We start from the raw sequence: 22,198 nt of genomic DNA on the forward strand, positions 1-22,198 counted from the left end.
GTACTAGGGATTCTGAAGCAGGGTTGTTACACATTCAAAGTCAACATGATGTATACGTAAATACAAGGCTACTGTGAGCTACAGAGTAAGGCTCTGCCTCAAGGAAACAACTCAATTTAATTAACAAACGACGATAAACAAAAACCCTGTTGTTTAACCTAGCACCTAACAGCTTCCTCAGAGACTGCAGCAGAGGGGTCTCTGGACACTGAGCAGATTACCCTTCTGGAGCCTCCAGAAAACTTGCAAATATTAGTGAAGGAGGAACTGAAGAGAGTATTCTGGCCTGTACTTTCTTTCTCAGCTGCCTCAAAAGTGACCCCAAGTTTATGCCATTTGAGAGCAGCTCCACAGCTGGTTCCCTACAAACCCACAAGCTGCCCATAGAGAAGCATCCTCTGCTGTGAGGGCAGGATGGGGGGTGGGGGGTGGGGGGCGGGTGGAGCATCACTTGGCTACTTCAGAGGATTCAGCAGTTGGAAAGAATTTGGAAGGAAATTGAATGGGGGGTTGTGGGAGAGGAATGAAGGAAAAACAAAGTCAATCAGTGAAGTAGTGTTAAAATAATCATGGTAGAGTTAGGAAAATAAAATGGAGGGAAAAATGGTCAAAGGCAACTATGTTGAAATGATTTTTATTCTGCTTAAGGTAGCAGAAATGACTTTTAAAACTATCAAAAAAAGAGGATTCAGTATTTTGGGGCTGTTTTTATTTGCAAAAATTACTCTTGGACTAAATACCTAGGAAAGCACCATTTATCTGTTCATATTTTAATCAAATATGTTTGTGATCTCTCTCTCTCTCTCTCTCTCTCTCTCTCTCTCTCTCTCTCTCTCTCTCTCTCTCTCTCTCTCCATACATTTTTTTAGTGCAGACACTGGCTTTGACTGTCATCTCAGCTCTCCTACAGACTCTTAGACTCTTAGCACCCCTGAGATCAAAATTTCTACTCCCCCTCACTGACCTCCCCACTTCTTAGTTATCCTTTCTCCCTTTCAGAACCCTGGTCCTTCTCCCACACACCCCACCCCCAGATCTTTTCCTCTGCTCCTCACCTTTGTTCTCTCTTGTTCTGTGCAATCATTTTCTTTGTGCTGTCTCCCCAAGTCTCTCCCCATTCTACCCTAATCCCCTCCTGTTTTTCTTCTTTCCCGATCCATCTGCTCAGACCTCCCAGACTTCTCCCCTCTGGGGCCCAGTGTTGACTTTCTATTCTCTCCTTCACTTCCTTCCATTACAAGGCAAAAAAAGGAGAAAAAATTGAAATCTTTACATGCACTAAGAACTGCCCTCATTTACTCTAATTACAAAGTGGTGCTTAGGGGCGAGTACAAAGGGACAGTTAAGATCAGTCTAAATTAAGGAAAACTCTAAGTAATAGAACATTTTGAAAGAAATGTGGTCATATTACTTTCAAGTAAAGTCAGTAATACTGTTAACTGGAACATAATTTAGGAGACTTCAAAGTCCTTTAATAAAGAGATAATAATCATTAATAATTAGAATTATTTGAACATAAATGCAGCTGCTTAAGGCCTATACTCTTAAATAGGCTTCTGCATCTCCTATGTTCACACTACATCTGCCAGCAGACTCCTCCCTTTCCCTAGCTGAAAGTAAAATAATCTTGATATAAGAGTTCTTTGTTCAGTGATTTCCATAGCCTTGCAGATGGCCCCTTATAACAGCACTTCTGTTGATCTGTTTATTAATGACAACAAAAATATACGAATGAAGAGTAATGCTTTCTTTAGTCCATGTCTATTTAATACCTAGCCTTTGTAAAGGTCAGGAGCTCTTTACTATTGCAGTTGGTAGAATGGAGGAGGGAGTAAAGGTGTGCTGTTCAGGAAGCTTGTTGATGTGTTTGTGCACAGATCTGTATCTGTGAACACTGACAGAAGGGAGGAAGGAACTGAGTGTCTTGAAAGATATGAGGGAATATGGCTATGTCTGTATAACACACACACACACACACACACACACAGAGAGAGAGAGAGAGAGAGAGAGAGAGAGAGAGAGAGAGAGAGAGAGAGAGAGAGAGAGAGATTTGAACTTTTATATAGATCTGCATCTTTGCATAGACAAGCCATGAAAAAAAACCTGCAAAAACATTATGGGTAAAGTTAGAGTTTGTGAAAATTGGAGGTTAATTGGAGGTTAACTCTGGACTTAGAGGTATATGATTTGTATGAAAGAAAGTCTATGTGCTGTGTTTCTTAAATAGCTATTTTTCTCCTAATACAAATCCATTCAGTTCCTTCTCTCTGTTTTTCCTGCCCTTCTGTTTCCTGTACATTCTGCTTTTAAGATAAACCTAGTCAATTCTCAGTTTCTTCTTTTGAAAATTTGTCGTTGTTGTTGTTGTCGTTGTACATGGGTGAGTGAGTACAGGCACACACATGCCACTGTACACACATAGATGTTACCTTAGTTTTTTTAAACCCTTACTTTTAATAAGAGTTTTTAAATGTTTTAACCTCTCTTCTGACCCACCACCCACCAGAGGTAGTTGAAAAGAAAGGTTATTTAGGATATGGAGGAAGTGGACCTGTTTAGAAATTGTTCTTTGAAGTAAATCTAATTTGTGTTGTCAGGAAATCAGCAGTTCAGTTTATAGCAATCATCCGTGGCAGCTTGATCCACTGGCCAACACTTTATGAATACACCAGCAGTCCAGTTCAGAAGTGTTGGGATAGCAAACACAAATCAGCAGCGGTGGCATGGCCCAACAGGAACAGCCAAGCCTCAGCTGAATTGGCATGAGTCAACAGGAGCCACCAGAACCAGCAGGGACACCAGATTCTGTGTCTGCCTCTCTCAAGATCAGTGAAGACTCAAGACTTTGCAAAACTAGCTATAGAGGCTCTCCTGTCACTGGCTGATAAGTCCTATTGATGCTCCCTCCTAACATCACCTGTCTGCCCATGGGTCTTGCCTCACCACATGAGTCTGTCTTAGTAAAACTCCTCTTGAGTCCCTATCAGCTGACATCATTCTGTCCATTGTTCATAGTCTGCAGAATCCATAGTTGCAGGAACCTTAGGAGAAGTTCTTTGGTGAGTTTTTCTCTATGGCGTCACAAGTGGAGCTGAAATTTAAGGTGAACCAATACATTCATGTCTTTAATGAAGAATCTTTCATCACACTTTCATGTGCTTGCTTTAGCAAAACATTCTTTCACCTGTGTTTGCTTCAGTGAAACATTCCTTCACATGTCTGTTTTAACAAGATATCCTTTCAACCGTGGCCACTTCACAAAAAGACTCCTTCATATGTCTAACCCCAGCAAAACACCATCTGACACAATTGACTTGTTTTTCTTTTTTCTTTTTTTTTTCTTTTTTTTATTAACTTGAGTATTTCTTATATACATTTCAAGTGATATTCCCTTTCCCGGTTTCCGGGCAAACATCCCCCTCCCCCCTCCCCTTCCTTATGGGTGTTCCCCTCCCAACCCTCCCCCCATTGCCGCCCTCCCTCCATAGTCTAGTTCACTGGGGGTTCAGTCTTAGCAGGACCCAGGGCTTCCCCTTCCACTGGTGCTCTTACTAGGATATTCATTGCTACCTATGGGGTCAGAGTCCAGGGTCAGTCCATGTATAGTCTTTAGGTAGTGGCTTAGTCCCTGGAAGCTCTGGTTGCTTGACATTGTTGTACTTTTGGGGTCTCGAGCCCCTTCAAGCTCTTCCAGTTCTTTCTCTGATTCCTTCAACGGGGGACCTATTCTCAGTTCAGTGGTTTGCTGCTGGCATTCGCCTCTGTATTTGCTGTATTCTGGCTGTGTCTCTCAGGAGCGATCTACATCCGGCTCCTGTCGGTCTGCACTTCTTTGCTTCATCCATCTTGTCTAATTGGGTGGCTGTGTATGTATGGGCCACATGTGGGGCAGGCTCTGAATGGGTGTTCCTTCAGTCTCTGTTTTAATCTTTGCCTCTCCCTTCCCTGCCAAGGGTATTCTTTTTCCTCATTTAAAGAAGGAGTGAAGCATTCACATTTTGATCATCCGTCTTGAGTTTCGTTTGTTCTAGGGATCTAGGGTAATTCAAGAATTTGGGCTAATAGCCACTTATCAATGAGTGCATACCATGTATGTCTTTCTGTGATTGGGTTAGCTCACTCAGGATGATATTATCCAGTTCCAACCATTTGCCTACGAATTTCATAAAGTCGTTGTTTTTGATAGCTGGGTAATATTCCATTGTGTAGATGTACCACATTTTCTGTATCCATTCCTCTGTTGAAGGGCATCTGGGTTCTTTCCAGTTTCTGGCTATTATAAATAAGGCTGCGATGAACATAGTGGAGCACGTGTCTCTTTTATAGGTTGAGGCATCTTTTGGGTATATGCCCAAGAGAGGTATAGCTGGATCCTCAGGCAGTTCAATGTCCAATTTTCTGAGGAACCTCCAGACTGATTTCCAGAATGGTTGTACCAGTCTGCAATCCCACCAACAATGGAGGAGTGTTCCTCTTTCTCCACATCCTCGCCAGCATCTGCTGTCACCTGAGTTTTTGATCTTAGCCACTCTCACTGGTGTGAGGTGAAATCTCAGGGTTGTTTTGATTTGCATTTCCCTTATGACTAAAGATGTTGAACATTTCTTTAGGTGTTTCTCAGCCATTCGGCATTCCACACCTGTGAATTCTTTGTTTAGCTCTGAACCCCATTTTTTAATAGGGTTATTTGTTTCCCTGCGGTCTAACTTCTTGAGTTCTTTGTATATTTTGGATATAAGGCCTCTATCTGTTGTAGGATTGGTAAAGATCTTTTCCCAATCTTTTGGTTGCCGTTTTGTACTAACCACAGTGTCCTTTGCCTTACAAAAGCTTTGCAGTTTTATGAGATCCCATTTGTCGATTCTTGATCTTAGAGCATAAGCCATTGGTGTTTTGTTCAGGAAATTTTTTCCAGTGCCCATGTGTTCCAGATGCTTCCCTAGTTTTTCTTCTATTAGTTTGAGTGTGTCTGGTTTGATGTGGAGGTCCGTGATCCACTTAGACTTAAGCTTTGTACAGGGTGATAAGGATGGATCGATCTGCATTCTTCTACATGTTGACCTCCAGTTGAACCAGCACCATTTGCTGAAAATGCTATCTTTTTTCCACTGGATGGTTTTGGCTCCTTTGTCAAAAATCAAGTGACCATAGGTGTGTGGGTTCATTTCTGGGTCTTCAATTCTATTCCATTGGTCTATCTGTCTGTCTCTGTACCAATACCATGCAGTTTTTATCACTATTGCTCTGTAATACTGCTTGAGTTCAGGGATAGTGATTCCCCCTGAAGTCCTTTTATTGTTGAGGATAGCTTTAGCTATCCTGGGTTTTTTGTTATTCCAGATGAATTTGCAAATTGTTCTGTCTAACTCTTTGAAGAATTGGATTGGTATTTTGATGGGGATTGCATTGAATCTGTAGATTGCTTTTGGTTAAATGGCCATTTTTACTATATTAATCCTGCCAATCCATGAGCATGGGAGATCTTTCCATCTTCTGAGGTCTTCTTCAATTTCTTTCCTCAGTGTCTTGAAGTTCTTATTGTACAGATCTTTTACTTGCTTGGTTAAAGTCACACCGAGGTACTTTATATTATTTGGGTCTATTATGAAGGGTGTCATTTCCCTAATTTCTTTCTCGGATTGTTTCTCTTTTGTATAGAGGAAGGCAACTGATTTATTTGAGTTAATTTTATACCCAGCCACTTTGCTGAAGTTGTTTATCAGCTTTAGTAGTTCTCTGGTGGAACTTTTGGGATCACTTAAATATACTATCATGTCATCTGCAAATAGTGATATTTTGACCTCTTCGTTTACGATCTGTATCCCCTTGATCTCCTTTTGTTGTCTGATTGCTCTGGCTAGAACTTCAAGAACTATATTGAATAAGTAGGGAGAGAGTGGGCAGCCTTGTCTAGTCCCTGATTTTAGTGGGATTGCTTCAAGTTTCTCTCCATTTAGTTTAATGTTAGCAACTGGTTTGCTGTATATGGCTTTTACTATGTTTAGGTATGGGCCTTGAATTCCTATTCTTTCCAGGACTTTTATCATGAAGGGGTATTGAATTTTGTCAAATGCTTTCTCAGCATCTAATGAAATGATCATGTGATTCTGTTCTTTCAGTTTGTTTATATAATGGATCACGTTGATGGTTTTCCGTATATTAAACCATCCCTGCATGCCTGGGATGAAGCCTACTTGATCATGGTGGATGATTGTTTTGATGTGCTCTTGAATTCGGTTTGCCAGAATTTTGTTGAGTATTTTTGCGTCGATATTCATAAGGGAAATTGGTCTGAAGTTCTCTTTCTTTGTTGTGTCTTTGTGTGGTTTAGGTATAAGAGTAATTGTGGCTTCGTAGAAGGTATTCAGTAGTGATCCATCTGTTTCAATTTTGTGGAATAGTTTGGATAATATTGGTATGAGGTCTTCTATGAAGGTTTGGTAGAATTCTGCACTAAACCCGTCTGGACCTGGGCTCTTTTTGGTTGGGAGACCTTTAATGACTGCTTCTATTTCCTTAGGAGTTATGGGGTTGTTTAACTGCTTTATCTGTTCCTGATTTAACTTCGATACCTGGTATCTGTCTAGGAAATTGTCCATTTCCTGAAGATTTCCAAGTTTTGTTGAATATAGGTTTTTATAGTAAGATCTGATGATTTTTTGAATTTCCTCAGAATCTGTAGTTATGTCTCCCTTTTCATTTCTGATTTTGTTAATTTGGACGCACTCTCTGTGTCCTCTCGTTAGTCTGGCTAAGGGTTTATCTATCTTGTTGATTTTCTCAAAGAACCACCTTTTGGTTCTGTTGATTCTTTCTATGGTCCTTTTTGTTTCTACTTGGTTGATTTCAGCTCTGAGTTTGATTATTTCCTGCCTTCTACTTCTCCTGGGTGTATTTGCTTCTTTTTGTTCTAGAGCTTTTAGGTGTGCTGTCAAGCTGCTGACATATGCTCTTTCCTGTTTCTTTCTGCAGGCACTCAGCGCTATGAGTTTTCCTCTTAGCACAGCTTTCATTGTGTCCCATAAGTTTGGGTATGTTGTACCTTCATTTTCATTAAATTCTAAAAAGTTTTTAATTTCTTTCTTTATTTCTTCCTTGACCAGGTTATCATTGAGTAGAGCATTGTTCAATTTCCATGTACATGTGGGCATTCTTCCCTTATTGTTATTGAAGACCAGTTTTAGGCCGTGGTGGTCTGATAGCATGCATGGGATTATTTCTATCTTTCTGTACCTGTTGAGGCCCGTTTTTTGACCAATTATATGGTCAGTTTTGGAGAAAGTACCATGAGGAGCTGAGAAGAAGGTATATCCTTTTGCTTTAGGATAGAATGTTCTATAAATATCCGTTAAGTCCATTTGGCTCATGACTTCTCTTAGTCTGTCTACATCTCTGTTTAATTTCTGTTTCCATGATCTGTCCATTGATGAGAGTGGGGTGTTGAAATCTCCCACTATTTTTGTGTGAGGTGCAATGTGTGTTTTGAGCTTTAGTAAGGTTTCTTTTACGTATGTAGGTGCCCTTGTATTTGGTGCATAGATATTTAGGATTGAGAGTTCATCTTGGTGGATTTTTCCTTTGATGAATATGAAGTGTCCTTCCTTATCTTTTTTGATGACTTTTAGTTGGAAATTGATTTTATTTGATATTAGAATGGCTACTCCAGCTTGCTTCTTCTGACCATTTGCTTGGAAAGTTGTTTTCCAGCCTTTCGCTTTGAGGTAGTGTCTGTCCTTGTCTCTGAGGTGTGTTTCCTGTAGGCAGCAGAATGCAGGGTCCTCGTTGCGTATCCAGTTTGTTAATCTATTTCTTTTTATTGGGGAGTTGAGGCCATTGATGTTGAGAGATATTAAGGAATAGTGATTATTGCTTCCCGTTATATTCATATTTGGATGTGAGGTTATGTTTTTGTGCTTTCATTCTCTTTGTTTTGTTGCCAAGACGATTAGTTTCTTGCTTCTTCTAGGGTATAGCTTGCCTCCTTATGTTGGGCTTTACCATTTATAATCCTTTGTAGTGCTGGATTTGTAGAAAGATATTGTGTAAATTTGGTTTTGTCATGGAATATCTTGGTTTCTCCATCAATGTTAATTGAGAGTTTTGCAGGATACAGTAACCTGGGCTGGCATTTGTGTTCTCTTAGGGTCTGTATGACATCAGTCCAGGATCTTCTGGCCTTCATAGTTTCTGGCGAGAAGTCTGGTGTGATTCTGATAGGTCTGCCTTTATATGTTACTTGACCTTTTTCCCTTACTGCTTTTAATATTCTTTCTTTATTTTGTGCATTTGGTGTTTTGACTATTATGTGACGGGAGGTGTTTCTTTTCTGGTCCAATCTATTTGGATTTCTGTAGGCTTCTTGTATGCCTATGGGTATCTCTTTTTTTAGGTTAGGGAAGTTTTCTTCTATGATTTTGTTGAAGATATTTACTGGTCCTTTGAGCTGGGAGTCTTCACTCTCTTCTATACCTATTATCCTTAGGTTTGATCTTGTCATTGAGTCCTGGATTTCCTGTATGTTTTGGACCAGTAGCTTTTTCCGCTTTACATTATCCTTGACAGTTGAGTCAATGATTTCTATGGAATCTTCTGCTCCTGAGAATCTCTCTTCCATCTCTTGTATTGTGTTGGTGAAGCTTGTATCTACAGCTCCTTGTCTCTTCTTTTGGTTTTCTATGTCCAGGGTTGTTTCCATGTGTTCTTTCTTGATTGCTTCTATTTCCATTTTTAATTCCTTCAACTGTTTGATTGTGTTTTCCTGGAATTCTTTCAGGGATTTTTGTGTCTCCTCTCTTTGGGTTTCTACTTGTTTATTTATGTTTTCCTGAAATTCTTTCAGGCATTTTTGCGATTCCTCTCTGTAGGCTTCTACTTGTTCTCTAAGGGAGTTCTTCACGTCTTTCTTGAAGTCCTCCAGCATCATGATCAAATATGATTTTGAAACTAGATCTTGCTTTTCTGGTGTGTTTGGATATTCCATGTTTGTTTTGGTGGGAGAATTGGGCTCCGATGATGCCATGTAGTCTTGGTTTCTGTTGCTTGGGTTCCTGCACTTGCCTCTCGCCATCAGATTATCTCTAGTGTTACTTTGTTCTGCTCTTTCTGACAGTGGCTAGACTGTCCTATAAGCCTGTGTGTCAGGAGTGCTGTAGACCTGTTTTCCTCTCTTTCAGTCAGTTATGGGGACAGAGTGTTCTGCTTTCGGGCGTGTAGTTTTTCCTCTCTACAGGTCTTCAGCTGTTCCTGTGGGCCTGTGTCCCGAGCTCACCAGGCAGCTTTCTTGCAGCAGAAAAGTTGCTTTTACCTGTGGTCCCTAGGCTCAAGTTCGCTCGTGGGGTGCTGCCCTCGGGCTCTCTGCAGCGGCAGCAACCAGGAAGATATGCGCCGCCCCTTCCGGGAGCTTCAGTGCACCAGGGTTCCAGATGGCCTTTGGTGTTTTCCTCTGGCGTCCGAGATGTGTGTGCAGAGAGCAGTCTCTTCTGGTTTCCCAGGCTTGTCTGCCTCTCTGAGGGTTTAGCTCTCCCTCCCACAGGATTTGGGTGCAGAGAACTGTTTATCTGGTCTGTTTCCTTCAGGTTCCGGCGGTGTCTCAGGCAGGGGTCCTGCCGCTCCTGGGCCCTCCCCCATGGGAGCCCAGAAGCCTTATACAGTTTCCTCTTGGGCCAGGGATGTGGGCAGGGGTGGGCAGTGTTGGTGGTCTCTTCCGCTCTGCAGCCTCAGGAGTGCCCACCTGACCAGGCGGTTGGGTCTCTCTCTCACGCGGTCTGGGAGCAGAGAGCCACAATTGACTTTTGAAAGAAAACATAAGTTTTCACTTCACACAGAAGTCAGAGACAACTTCGGACTGTCAGTTCTCTCCTTCCATAGTAGGTTTTGGACGTTTGTAGTAGTCTGGCTTCCGCAACAAATGCTTTTTAACTCTCTGAGTCATCCCATGTGACCTTATTTCTAATTCAGTCTTCTATTTTCTCAACTCTTAACCGCAGTTTTTATCTCAGGGATATCCTTCTAGGTTTGATTCAAAATTCTGAGGCATGCTGAGTACTGTAGTATATAGAAGAGCAGGCAGGTGAAAACTGTTCACGAATCCTTGAAAAGGTAACTTTAAAGAAGGAGAGTAGAAGCTTGTAGGTGGCGGTGCATTATTCCCAGTACTCAGGAAGCACAGGTAGGTGATTCTCGAAGTTTAAGGCCAGCCTGGTCTACCAGAGTGAGTTCTACTAACAGCCAGGGTACACAGAGAAATTATGGCTTGGGGGAAAAAATGAGAGAGGAATCTTTTGTTGAATCCAGTAACTGTAAGATATGAGGTTTCTCGGGTAATACAGTCGATGGGATGTCAATGCTAACAGTATACCCAGTACATACCAACGGCACTGTACCCATGCTTTTCCTTATGACTTCTTCAACTTGCCTTGAGAGGTTACACCACAAGGCTTTGTTAGTATAGATCTTCTACCTCCAAGATGCACACCCCCCAACTTCGGAGTTTGGGCTCTTATTATTTCTTGTCCATCTGCTTAGTAAATATTTAGTGACAGTTACTCATGGGTCAGATTCTGTCACTGGCATTTTCAAAGGGACAAAATTTGATTCCTTCCCATCAGCTGATATTCTAATGTCGAGACAGAGAGCTAGCAATGAACAAAAAATTATGTAGCATGTTAGTTAAGTGTTGTGGCCTAGGACAGAACAGAGTAGTAGAGATTGGGAGTGTAATTGCGGAGCTAGGTGTTTAGGCTGAATTGCCTGAATTGCTTTCACAGAAAGACATTGGAGCAGAAACTTGAAGCAGCTGAGAGAGATTATGCAGGTGCTGGGGAGGGAATCCCGCAGTGGAAGAAATAGCTATTGCAGAAGCCTACCTGGGAAGAACTCGCTGAAAAATTTTAAGACATGGAATGCACAAGTGACAAAGTAAGCCATCAGTGGGAAACATGATCTTCAAAGGAAGTGGTAAAGGGTACAGGGAAGATTTGGCCAGGATTCTTGTTGGTTTGTTTGCTCTTATTTAAACTAGTTAATGAGTAAGACTATGAGAATTTGGAGGGGAAAATAGATGTAAAAAGCTTGGGATGTTGCAGACATGTATTATGAAGTTGTCATTACCTTCACTTCTTCTAAATCTTTTTATGCACCCCCATGACTAGCCTTCTAACCAGATGGAGACACAGATAGAGAATATCCATGATTCAATCTCAAAATTATTATCGTCCTTCTCTCTTGTCATATTCTGTCTCTAAGAAGCAATTGTGATTTGTGGCTGCAGCTCTATCGAAAAGTGCTTACCTATGATACGAGAAGCCCTGGAATTGAGCACTCAAGAGCGAGGTCACTCTTGACTATGTATGTATTAAGTTCCAGGGCACTTAGGCTACATGAGACCCTGTCAAAGGAGGAGGAGGAGGAGGAAGAGGAAGAGGGGGGAAGAGGGAAGGAGAAGGAGAAGGAGGAGGAGGAGGAAGAGGAAGAATTGGTGCTTGAAAGATGGCTTAGCAGTTAAGAGTGCCTGTGGATTTAGCAAAGGACCACCTCCAGCTCCAGCAGAATCTGACTCCTCTGTCTTCACATACTCATACGCATACACACAAAGGCAGATGGGTAGATAAAAGTAATTATTCATTTTTTTTGGTTCTTTTTTTCGGAGCTGGGGACCGAACCCAGGGACTTGTGCTTCCTAGGCAAGCGCTCTACCACTGAGCTAAATCCCCAACCCCCAATTATTCATCTTCTTAAACGGTTAAAAAGAAGAATTGTCTCTTTCTAGCTCATTCTAAGGTTAACCCCTTGTGTTCTATCCCATTTCTTTTCTTCATTTTAGACTATTCCATTTCAATAAGTTTCATCCCTTCTGGAAAGACATATATAAACAGGCCTCCTTTGCTAAATATACTTTCCTTTAACTATACGACCTACTCAACAAGTGGTTTCTTCTCTCTTCCCCCCATGGAGCCTTCAGCTTTCATTTTTGTAGATACACACAAAGAAATTAAACTCTGTGATGTACTATGCCCTCTTTCTCATCGAATCCAAAGTTCATTGATTTATTTGCAATGTGCTTTGATGAAAACACAGCCATTAGATCAAAAGTGATGTAGATTCAGATTAAAATTCAGGTTCTATCACTATGTGATTTTTCTTTTTCAGTCCTAGGGATGGAATCCATGGTCTTGTACATGCCAAACAAGTGCTTTCCCACTGGGCTATAGCCTCAGCTCTTTATCTTTCAAAAACATTCTCAGTGTATGCCCAAGTTTGCCTGCAGTTCACAAGGTGGCTCAGCCTGGTCTCCAATAAATGATTCTCCTGCTTCAGCCTCTTGAGTGCTAGGATTATAGGCAAGATTTACTCTTAGCTTACATGACTATTTTGACCAACATTACCAAATGAGGGATAATGTGCACCCTTGAACTAGTTATAACTGTAGTGAATTACATGAAATACCTAATATATAGTAATACTAAATAAGTGATTTAAAAAAAAAACCAAAGCAGGCACTAATTAAGTGATTTTTATATACTTTCTTTGGTTGTGTTCAACAAGCTCTTTTGCTGGTCTTTCTCTTACTGCCTCTTGTCAAAGATTTGTTTACCTCAGGATTTTTCCATCTGTTTTTTTGTCTATTGCTTCTAATATGTGTATCTGCACAGCTTTGACATCTAACTCTTGCATTCTTTTCTAAAAGCCTGATGTAAATTTCCAGTTTAAAGATCTCTGCATTATAGGATCCCTCCTTAATCCGCGATTTTGATTTCTGCTATTTCATTTAGCTATAGTCAACCATAGTTTGAAGATATTAAATAGAAATTTTCAGAAGTGAGCAACTCAAATATTTAGAATGGTGTGCCATTCTAAGTAGTATGATAAAATATTGTACTGCCCAACATCATCCTATCCTTCCTGGAACATACTTTGTCCAGAATACCCATATTGTATATGCTACCAACCCATCAGTCATGTAGGATCTACTATTCTCTCACAGTGCTATCACTTTTTTTAAAGTAACACTGTTTTCCTTAACAATTGCCTTTCAGCAAAAAGAGTAGCAATTCAGATAAGCCAAAGAAGATGATTCACTTAGGTGGAAGGGTGAGATAAAGGGAAAAGTCATATGCTGATGTTGCTAAGATCTACCTCAAGAATGAGTTTCCCACCCAGAAAAATGGTGAAGATAGAAAAAAAATGTACTCACTTTCCTGTCACATTTTACACTTACACATTTATACATTTTATATTGCCACAGGTGGGGCAACCGTTTTGTTAACAAGGAACAAGTATTAAATTAGGGAGTAGAAGATATGAACAGAAAACATGCTCTAACAGATGACAACATGTGCCAGAAAAGCCTTGAGTCTATGTGAAGAGATTCCCTGAAGTATGAATGCCACTAAGTCACTATGGGGAAAGCCTGGCTACACAGATTAATTCTTAGACTGAAAATACACACACACACACACACACACACACACACACACACACACACACACACACGTATAACATATATAAGGTTTGATACTATACATGAGTCCCAGACATCTACTTGGAATTTTAGTAATGTATTTCTTATAGATAAGGAGGGGCTACATGGTGTACTTTCTATGATTCTGCTTTGGGGATAAGTGAGTAAAAGAGTTGGCAAAGTCAAAGACATAGAGATAGCTAGGGGAAGGTACAGAATCCCAGGCAAAAGCTTTGGTTTGATAATGTGAGGAGTTCAGACAAGTAGAGTAATAGAATTTAAATTTAGCATCTTTATGAGGGATGTGCTAGGGCAAAAAGAAGCTGGGGCAAGGGAGCCATTTAATTAGATACTGTGATAACCAGATATTACTTTCTATGATGTTAGAAGGAAAAAAATGTCAAAACCCAAGGAGCCTTACAGAGAAAGGATATGAGAAATTTGGTAGCATATTGGATGTGGTATGAAGATTTCAGTGGAATCAAAAACATTTCACTGATGTTGGAATAAGACACTGGAAAGCTAATGTCAAATTTGGGAGGAAGTTTTGTGTTGAAAAGGATCAGGCTAGTGAGAAAAGAAATAATTAAAATTTTGACATATTAAATTATAGGAAACAATAAGAAACTCGAGGGAAAATAACTTGTGGGCAATAGAACTAGAAAACAGAAAAGGAAGTCCAAGTCCTAAGTTTTTGTTAGTTGTTCCTTGTGCTGGCTATATTAGAATCATTTGTATACCAGGAATATAAAATGAGGAAAATAGATGAACTCTCCCTGTGGGAGTGAGAACAAAGAGATATGGAATGGGGGACGAAGAACTGATCTTTCTAAGAGCCAGGGGAAGAGGTGGGAGGTAAAAAGAAAGCTTGGAAGAACCAGACAAAGAAATCAAAAACACAAAAGGAGACAGAGTGTAACAGAAGCCTACTGACTTTTGCACTCATTCATCGGTCCCTGGCTGACTCTTCTGTCATTACTCCTGCTCTCTTTTACTCCCCCACCTGGGTCCTAAGCTTTCCTTTCCATCCATTGTTTAGAGGGCCTCCTGGGCCTCAGAGTGTAATTATTATTCCTACTGTCTAACTCACTCTGAATTCATGCTTCCCTGCATCAATCATCTATTAACCCTTCTTTTGTAGATAGCTAGTATGCCAAGGATATTCATTTGCACAAAACACCGTGCTACAGTTGCTAATATGATAATGGATAATCAACTGGGATAAAAGAGGAGAAGCTTTCCTTTCCAATAAGGTGAACTGCAAGAACATAGTGTAGTTAGTCTTGTCTGCATTTAGTTGTGCAGAAACAGTGAATGAAGCACTGCACAGATACAGTCTTTTTAAGCCCCTACTGTGCGCACAGCTGCTTCAAATTAGTGATTTTTATGAGTAAATCAATATGTAACATGAGTAACAATGAAAATAACACCTTCAACATTTGTATGTATTTTTGTTCTCTTTAAAAACTTTATTGTGCATCTTGTCTCCATTTCTTTCCTTTTCGTATTTTACCTATCAATCATGCCTCTGTATTTTCAAATACTCATATTTTATATATATCCACATATGCTATCAGACTCTGAAATCTTTTTATATGTTAACTTTCATGTTTTATTTATATACGTTATGCTAGTCTCTGTACTGAATGCTTAACAATCAGAATAGATGGATGAAATTCTATAGGAATCCAACATATGAATTAAATAATTTATGTTTTCCAATTTTGTATATCTCATAACATTTTATTAATAGAATGTACAACATAGGGATCTAAAATTGCCTTTGATTCCAAAGTAGATATTTCCTCCTGTACTTCCACTTTATTGAAGCAAAGGGGCCAGAAAACTGAGGTATAATGAGAAATAGTAGCTTAAAGAACAAGAATAGAAGAAATACAAAACAATCCATATGTTGTTTCATCTTGGTCCACTTGCTGAAATATTAAAGACAATAAAAAAATCTTGAAACTGATGAGGGTAATGGGAACTCACACATGGAATGTCTTACTCTCTGCTTTTAAATGTCAATATCTCAAACTTGGTGACTTATACTGAAAAAGTTATTTTCATATAGTGCTAGAATCTAGGAAGCTGAAAATTAAGGTGGCAAGGAAATTGATGTAAGATTCTTCCTTACATGTTGTATACTTACATGCAAGGTTATTAGAATAAAAGACCAAACATTGTAAAGACTTTGTGGCAAGGAACTTAATCCTATTCATCCTGGATTGTCTTCTGTGCTACAATCACACATTCGATGGTTCCACCTTTTAACACTATTGCAGTGGACCTCAAGTTTCAACATGGATTTGGAGGAACACAATACATAAACTATAGAATTCTGTTCTTAAGCCTAAATTAGTAAGTTTCTCATAAATAAAATACATGTATTGTATCTCAGTAGCCTCAAAATAATTAATTCAGTCCAGCATCAACTTTGGCATCTAAAGTCTATTCTTAAAAGTGTTTAAATCAAGTATGAATGAAAATCAAAATCAGATTAACCTTCAGGCAAATTTCTCTGCATCAACAAATGTACAAGATCAAGGATTGGTATGGTATCATGATGAGGCAAAAATAAAACAGGTATTCCTATCCCAAGCATAAGTATAAAAAATTTTGGATGAGTGATTTCCCCCCATAAGTTCCACATTGAAAACAGTAAATATCATTAAATCATAAGACTTGAAAATATTCACGTTGAAAATATTCTAGTTCATCAACTAGACTAATCAGGTTAGAAAAAAATCCTAAAATACATCAACTGGAAAAGGAAGAAATAAAATTACCTTTACTTGTAGCTGAAAAGATTATATATGCTGAACACACTGAAGATTGAATGACACAATAAACATCTGTTATAACAAATAAAATAATAGTGAAAAAATTTTTACTAATACCAACATGCAATCATCAGCAGTACGTCTATAAACTAACTAGGAATTCTCAGAAAAATAGTAATGTACTAAAATTTATATGGGGCTACAAAATACTGAATGGACAAATTAGCTCTGAGGAAAAAAATGAAAAACCCTAGAGGCATTTGTTTCTTTATATGAAATTACAGTACAAAATCTAAGAATTACAAGTCTTGTCATGAGAACTCATAGATTTGTTAGTGAAATATAATATAAATGTCTGTAATTAATCCAAGAATATATGACTAGTGAAACTGACGAGAGGAACAATAAGATATCTTAAGATATTCTTTTGAACAAGCAACACAGGGAAAACTAGATTTCTATATACATATAAATGGCATTGGGCTTTGTTCTACCACATTCAAAACCATCAACTCAAAATGAATAAAACACCTAAACTTAAGACTTGAATGTGTAAATTTCAAGAACCAGGAGAAAAGCTCTTTAACATTGATCATGACAATTTTGTTTTGTGTGTGTGTGTGTGTGTGTGTGTGTGTGTGTGTGTGTGTGTGTGTGTGTGTGTGCTATCCTTTGTGGGAGCAATTTATGCAGATAATGACTGAAATGCTTAGAAAAAGTGGTAGGGGAGTGCTCATCCCTGAATAGCACATTTAGACCATCTTCTTCAAGACTCAGAAGACACTGCAAAAGAGAACTGAAAGAATAAAACATCCAGAAAACATGGAAAAGAGATGTAAAACGGTATCTTCCTGGCATTACAAAGCCATTACAAACATGATATCATAAAGCCACGGTCGCCTGCAGTGAGCCCACACAAGACTGGGCCTGTCGATAACCAATTATGGATTGGGGAGGTGCTAATAGGTCTGTATCCTTCCCTGCTAAACTACTGACAACTGATAGATTGGATAAAGGGGAGAGTCTTTAGTTGTGTACCCAAGTCAATGGTGAGCTCACCAGGTTCCATTGGATAGTTCAAAACCCATGGCTATACAGATGGACATCATTAAAACCAGAGGATTAAAAAACAGAAAAGGCACACATGTGGGGGAAAGACCTGTAGAGAAGATGTGGGGGAGAATAACAAGAGCTCAAGGGCCATGAATGAGTTTAAACAGAAAGCATCATCAAAGAACAAATTTGATCAAAAAAAGCTAAAAAAATGTATATGCTTTCTAAAATTAAATTTAGAAAAAAAAAGCCTCTGTTTTCTAAGATCATGTGGTTGCCTGCAGTGAGTCCACACAAGACTGGGCCTGTCAATAAGCAATTATAGATTTGGGAAGCGCTAATTTTTGCTACCATTATAGTGGTGGCTGCTTTTCTGTGCTGACCTGACTAAGCTAAACTATCACCATATTCTGCTAAGAGTATTGTTTTTCGGTTTGTCTGTAAGGATGTTTCCTAAGGAAATGAAAATCTCGAATAGGTGCATTAAATAATGAAGATATATCTTCACTAATATAGACCTGACAGAGAAAGGATTCAGTCTCTCTGTCACTCCTATCTTCTTGAACAGAAGCATCCGATATTTATCCAGCTCTCAAAGATTGTATCTCTTTGTTCTTTAATCTACATTCTGGGGCTTAGTGTTCACATAGTTCCTCAAGTCTTTGATGTTGGTCAGAGAGTTACATTATTGACTTCCACATCTATAAATATATTATCTATGCTTATTTACCTCATAGAGACACAAAAAAGCAAAGATATCCTACAAATTCTGTTTTCATGAAGCTCCCCGACCAATCCCAATGGCTATGGTGATTCAGCAATTTAGTTAGTTAAATCAACTACAGGAATCCACTACTACTGTGCGGTTTCTATCTCTACCCACAATACAAAGATTATTAACTATTTACTGCTGTTTTCCACACTATATAAGATAGAACAACTTGATCATTAAGGTCTAATATGAATTATACAGCAAATCAAATTGCCCTTTCTTCATTTATTGGGTACTTTATATATTTACATCCCCCCTGCCTCTGCTTCTGTGAGGATGCTCGCCCTCCCACCCATCAAATCACACCTCACCGCCCTGACATTCCCTTACCCTGGGGCATCAAGCCTTCACAAGACCAAGGGCTTTTCCTCCCATTGATGCCAGATAAGGTCATGCTCTGCTACATATGCAGCTGGAGACATGGGTCATGCCATGTGTACTCATTGGTTGATGATTTAGTCCCTGGGAACACTGGGGGTCTGGTTGGTTGATGCTGTTGGTCTTCCTATGGGGTTGAAAACCCCTTCAGCTCCTTCAGTCCTTTCTCTAACTCCTCCATTGGGGTCCCCAGGCTGAGTCTGATGGTTAGCTTCAAGCATCCTCATCTGTATCTGCAAGGCTCTGGCAGAGCCTCTCAGGAGACATCCACATCAGGCTCCTGTCAACAAGCTCTTCTTGGCACCAGCAATAGTGACTGGGTTTGATAGCTGCGTATGGGATAGATTCCCCTGATGGGGCAGTCTCTGGGTGGCCTTTCCTTTAGTCTCTGCTCCATTCTTTGCCCCCGTATTTCCTTTATGCAGGAGCAATTCTGGGTTAAAAATTGAAAAAGGTGTGTGGCCCCATCTCCCAAATGGGGGCCATGCCTAACCTCTGGATATGATCTCTACAGGTTCTCCCTCCCCTTTGTTGGGCATTTCAGCTAATCTCAACCCAGTTGGGTCCTGGGAGCCTCTTGCTTTCCTGGCATCTGGATCCTGATATGTGTTGTCACTGGGGGTTCTGGGTAAAATACGTTTCTATGTATTGGAAACTAGCATTTAGGAATAGGGTGGGGCTAAAGGGGGAACTGATGGGATCTTTAGGAGGGAAGAAAGTGGAGTGTTTCATCAGGACCTGCTTAGTCCCCAGGGAATAGGGGCAGAGGGTGAAGAGAGGCTACAACACATGGTTTGCTAGACACCTGGGATGGGACTGGAATGTTGGATATATAGGAGAGGACAGAGAGTGGAGATCAAGCTCACGTGTCTGCTCAGCTGGCCTACTTGCTTCTCTGTCAAGCTTGGCTAGTGGGTTCTCAGAAAAAAATCTAGTGGAGCTGGGGTCAGGGATGACAGCATCTGTGGGGAGGGAGGTTGGAGCATAATTCAGTGAAGATGTCATTTTTACTGCATTCTAAAATTCGTTTCAAAGCAAAAGCTCAGAGGTACTGGCATAGATATGTTTATCATGCCATGATTTAAAATAGTCAAGTTATGGAGAAAGGGTAGATTCCCATAACGAATGTGTGGATGAAGAAAGTGCGTTAAATAGACTCAATGGAGTGAGTCACAAAAAGGAAGGAATTATCTTGTTTGCTGGAAAAGGGTCAGGACTGAAGATCATCATCTGAAAGCAACAATGAGCTAAAATCATAAAGATAAGTATCACAAAGTTTCTCTGGGGAACTCCTAAGAGATGACAGGGAAATAGAAGTTGGACTATTTGAGAAGAGAAAGTAGATCAAGTGAATGCCATGGTCAATGAGAATGACAAGAACCATGGATGTCTTCAAGGTGTGTGTGTGTGTGTGTGTGTGTGTGTGTGTGTGTGTGTGTGTGTGTGTATGTACATATATATATATATATATATATGTATGAATAAGCCATAACATCCACTATTCTGTGTAAGTATTAAGTGTTAATGATAAAAAGCATTGGGGAATGTTCCTGTGTAGACATGTCTTCAAAGAAAACATTAAAGGCTGACAGGATTACTTTGCTTTATTTTGGCATTTTCTGCATTATTGTTCTATTGACTGTTTGTTTTAATATTTTAAAATGTATTGTCGGGTTTCTTTGGTTCTCCTTTGTTATTTTGCTTATTATTTATTTGGTTTTTTTAAGAAAGAGAGGGAGAAGGAGCAATAAAAGTGGGAGGGGCAGAGAACAGAAAGTTCTGTGTCTAGGGATGTTAGGCAGAACCTGGGAGGGGTTGGGAGAAAGGAAAACATAATCAAAATATATTGTATGGAGAAAATGATAAAAACATTTTTAAAATCAGTAATTAACTGAGAAATGCTACCTAAAGCTACAGCAATTTTGCCCTTACCTAATGACAGGTGGCATGTGCTAGCAAAAGCGTGGCCTGGAGAGCATCCTCGCACACTATTGGTACAAATGTAGATTGGAATATACATTATGGTCAATATTATGAAACTTTCTAAAGAAACAAAATTTTCCAAGAACTGAGTGACCTAGCCATACCACTACTGTGTACACATAAAAAAAATGGAATATCAATACATTTCGGACAGATCTATACTCCAAGTGCATTACAGGTATTTTCCTGTAGCCAAGATAAGATATCAAGCTAAATTTCTGTTAGCAAATGAATGTATGTAACAATGATTTTAAAAATAAAGCAACTTTGTCCCATTGTTGAACTCAGATGTTATAATGACAAATGAAATAAACTGGGAATAAAAAGACACACGTGGGATCTAGAAAAGTTGAATCACTGGAGGCAAATAGAATTACAGTTCTCAGGGCTTGAGGTTATGGAAGGTATTTTGATCAAAGCATATAAAATTCCAGATTAGTTTAGAGCAATACATTCAAAACGTCCATTGCATAACAGAATGACTGTAAACAATAGCAATGTTTTGTTTTCTTGGAAATCACTTAAAAAGTTAACTTTAAGTATCCACATCACAAAATAATATGTATGAGAAGTAATGAATAACTTATAAGATTCAGCTCAATTTGGCAATTATAAATATTTTAAAATATATGCAATTGTTTAATTTGTCAGTTAAAAGAAGAAAAGGCAGGGCTGCCCTTTCTCCTCAACTCACCATCTGAGGTACTGATATCATATAGTTCATCTTCTAGGAGTCTGTATAGAACTCTTGGAGACTTGTGAGCCTTTTTGTTTCAATATCAATTGTCCCTGTTAGTTTTGTTGTGGAGCATAGTGACTCACCAGAGAATTCTTAGACAAGGCTGGATTTCAACTGAAAACAAAGACAGCCTGCAAATAATCTTTAATCCAATATCTGTTTTCTTTGGATTGCAAAGGATACTTATCCCCATTCAATAAAAATAAAGTCTGGGGGTTGGGGATTTAGCTCAGTGGTAGAGCGCTTGCCTAGCAAGCTCAAGGCCCTGGGTTCGGTCCCCAGCTCTGAAAAAAAGAAAAAAAAATGAGTCTGATGCCATAAACTAACTAACTAAATAAATAAATGAATAAATAAATAAGTGGTGAATGTTTCTCCATTCTGTTCATTTTTTACTTCCTGCTCCAGTTTTAATTTCCATTCATTCTGTCACCTCAACTCAATGACTCAAAATAACTCAACTATTGTTACTTTTCCTGCAAAGGAGGCTGCTATTGTGAGGGAACTGTGTCCAGTAACTGACTATTTTTCTAGTTGCAAAAAGTTGACTCTGTCAGTTTTCCTCATGTAGTCAACCACAAAGTCCTGCCTCATCTTCTTTCCCAATGGTTCTCATAGTCTCACTGCCATTTGCTTCCACAGCCTCCCCAGTAGTTCTGGGTTTGTTTGTTTGCTTTTTCTTTAATTTCCCACATAGGTTACTGTACTCTTCTGTTTTATACCTAGTGCAACATGCTCATACCCTTGTCTCCTCTGTCCCTTTGCTATGCCACCTAGGTCTAGCCTCGCCTTCTTACTATATATTTCACACTATGTCACTAAATAATTAAATCCATTGTCTCCTTTTAAAGCCCAAATGCATTATCTTTTATGTGTAATCTTCCCAATAATATAGCCCGATTAATTCTTAGAAAATTGAATTTTTGAGTCCAAATCTCTATTCTTGTATTGCTGTGGTGTGGTAAGTATAGTTGCTGTGCTCTACATTTAATCATGGATTTATTAGTTCCTTTACTTTTTCTTTTTCTTAGAAC

This window comes from Rattus norvegicus, chromosome X (genome assembly GCF_036323735.1).
Source record: "Rattus norvegicus strain BN/NHsdMcwi chromosome X, GRCr8, whole genome shotgun sequence".
Taxonomy (NCBI): domain Eukaryota; kingdom Metazoa; phylum Chordata; class Mammalia; order Rodentia; family Muridae; genus Rattus; species Rattus norvegicus.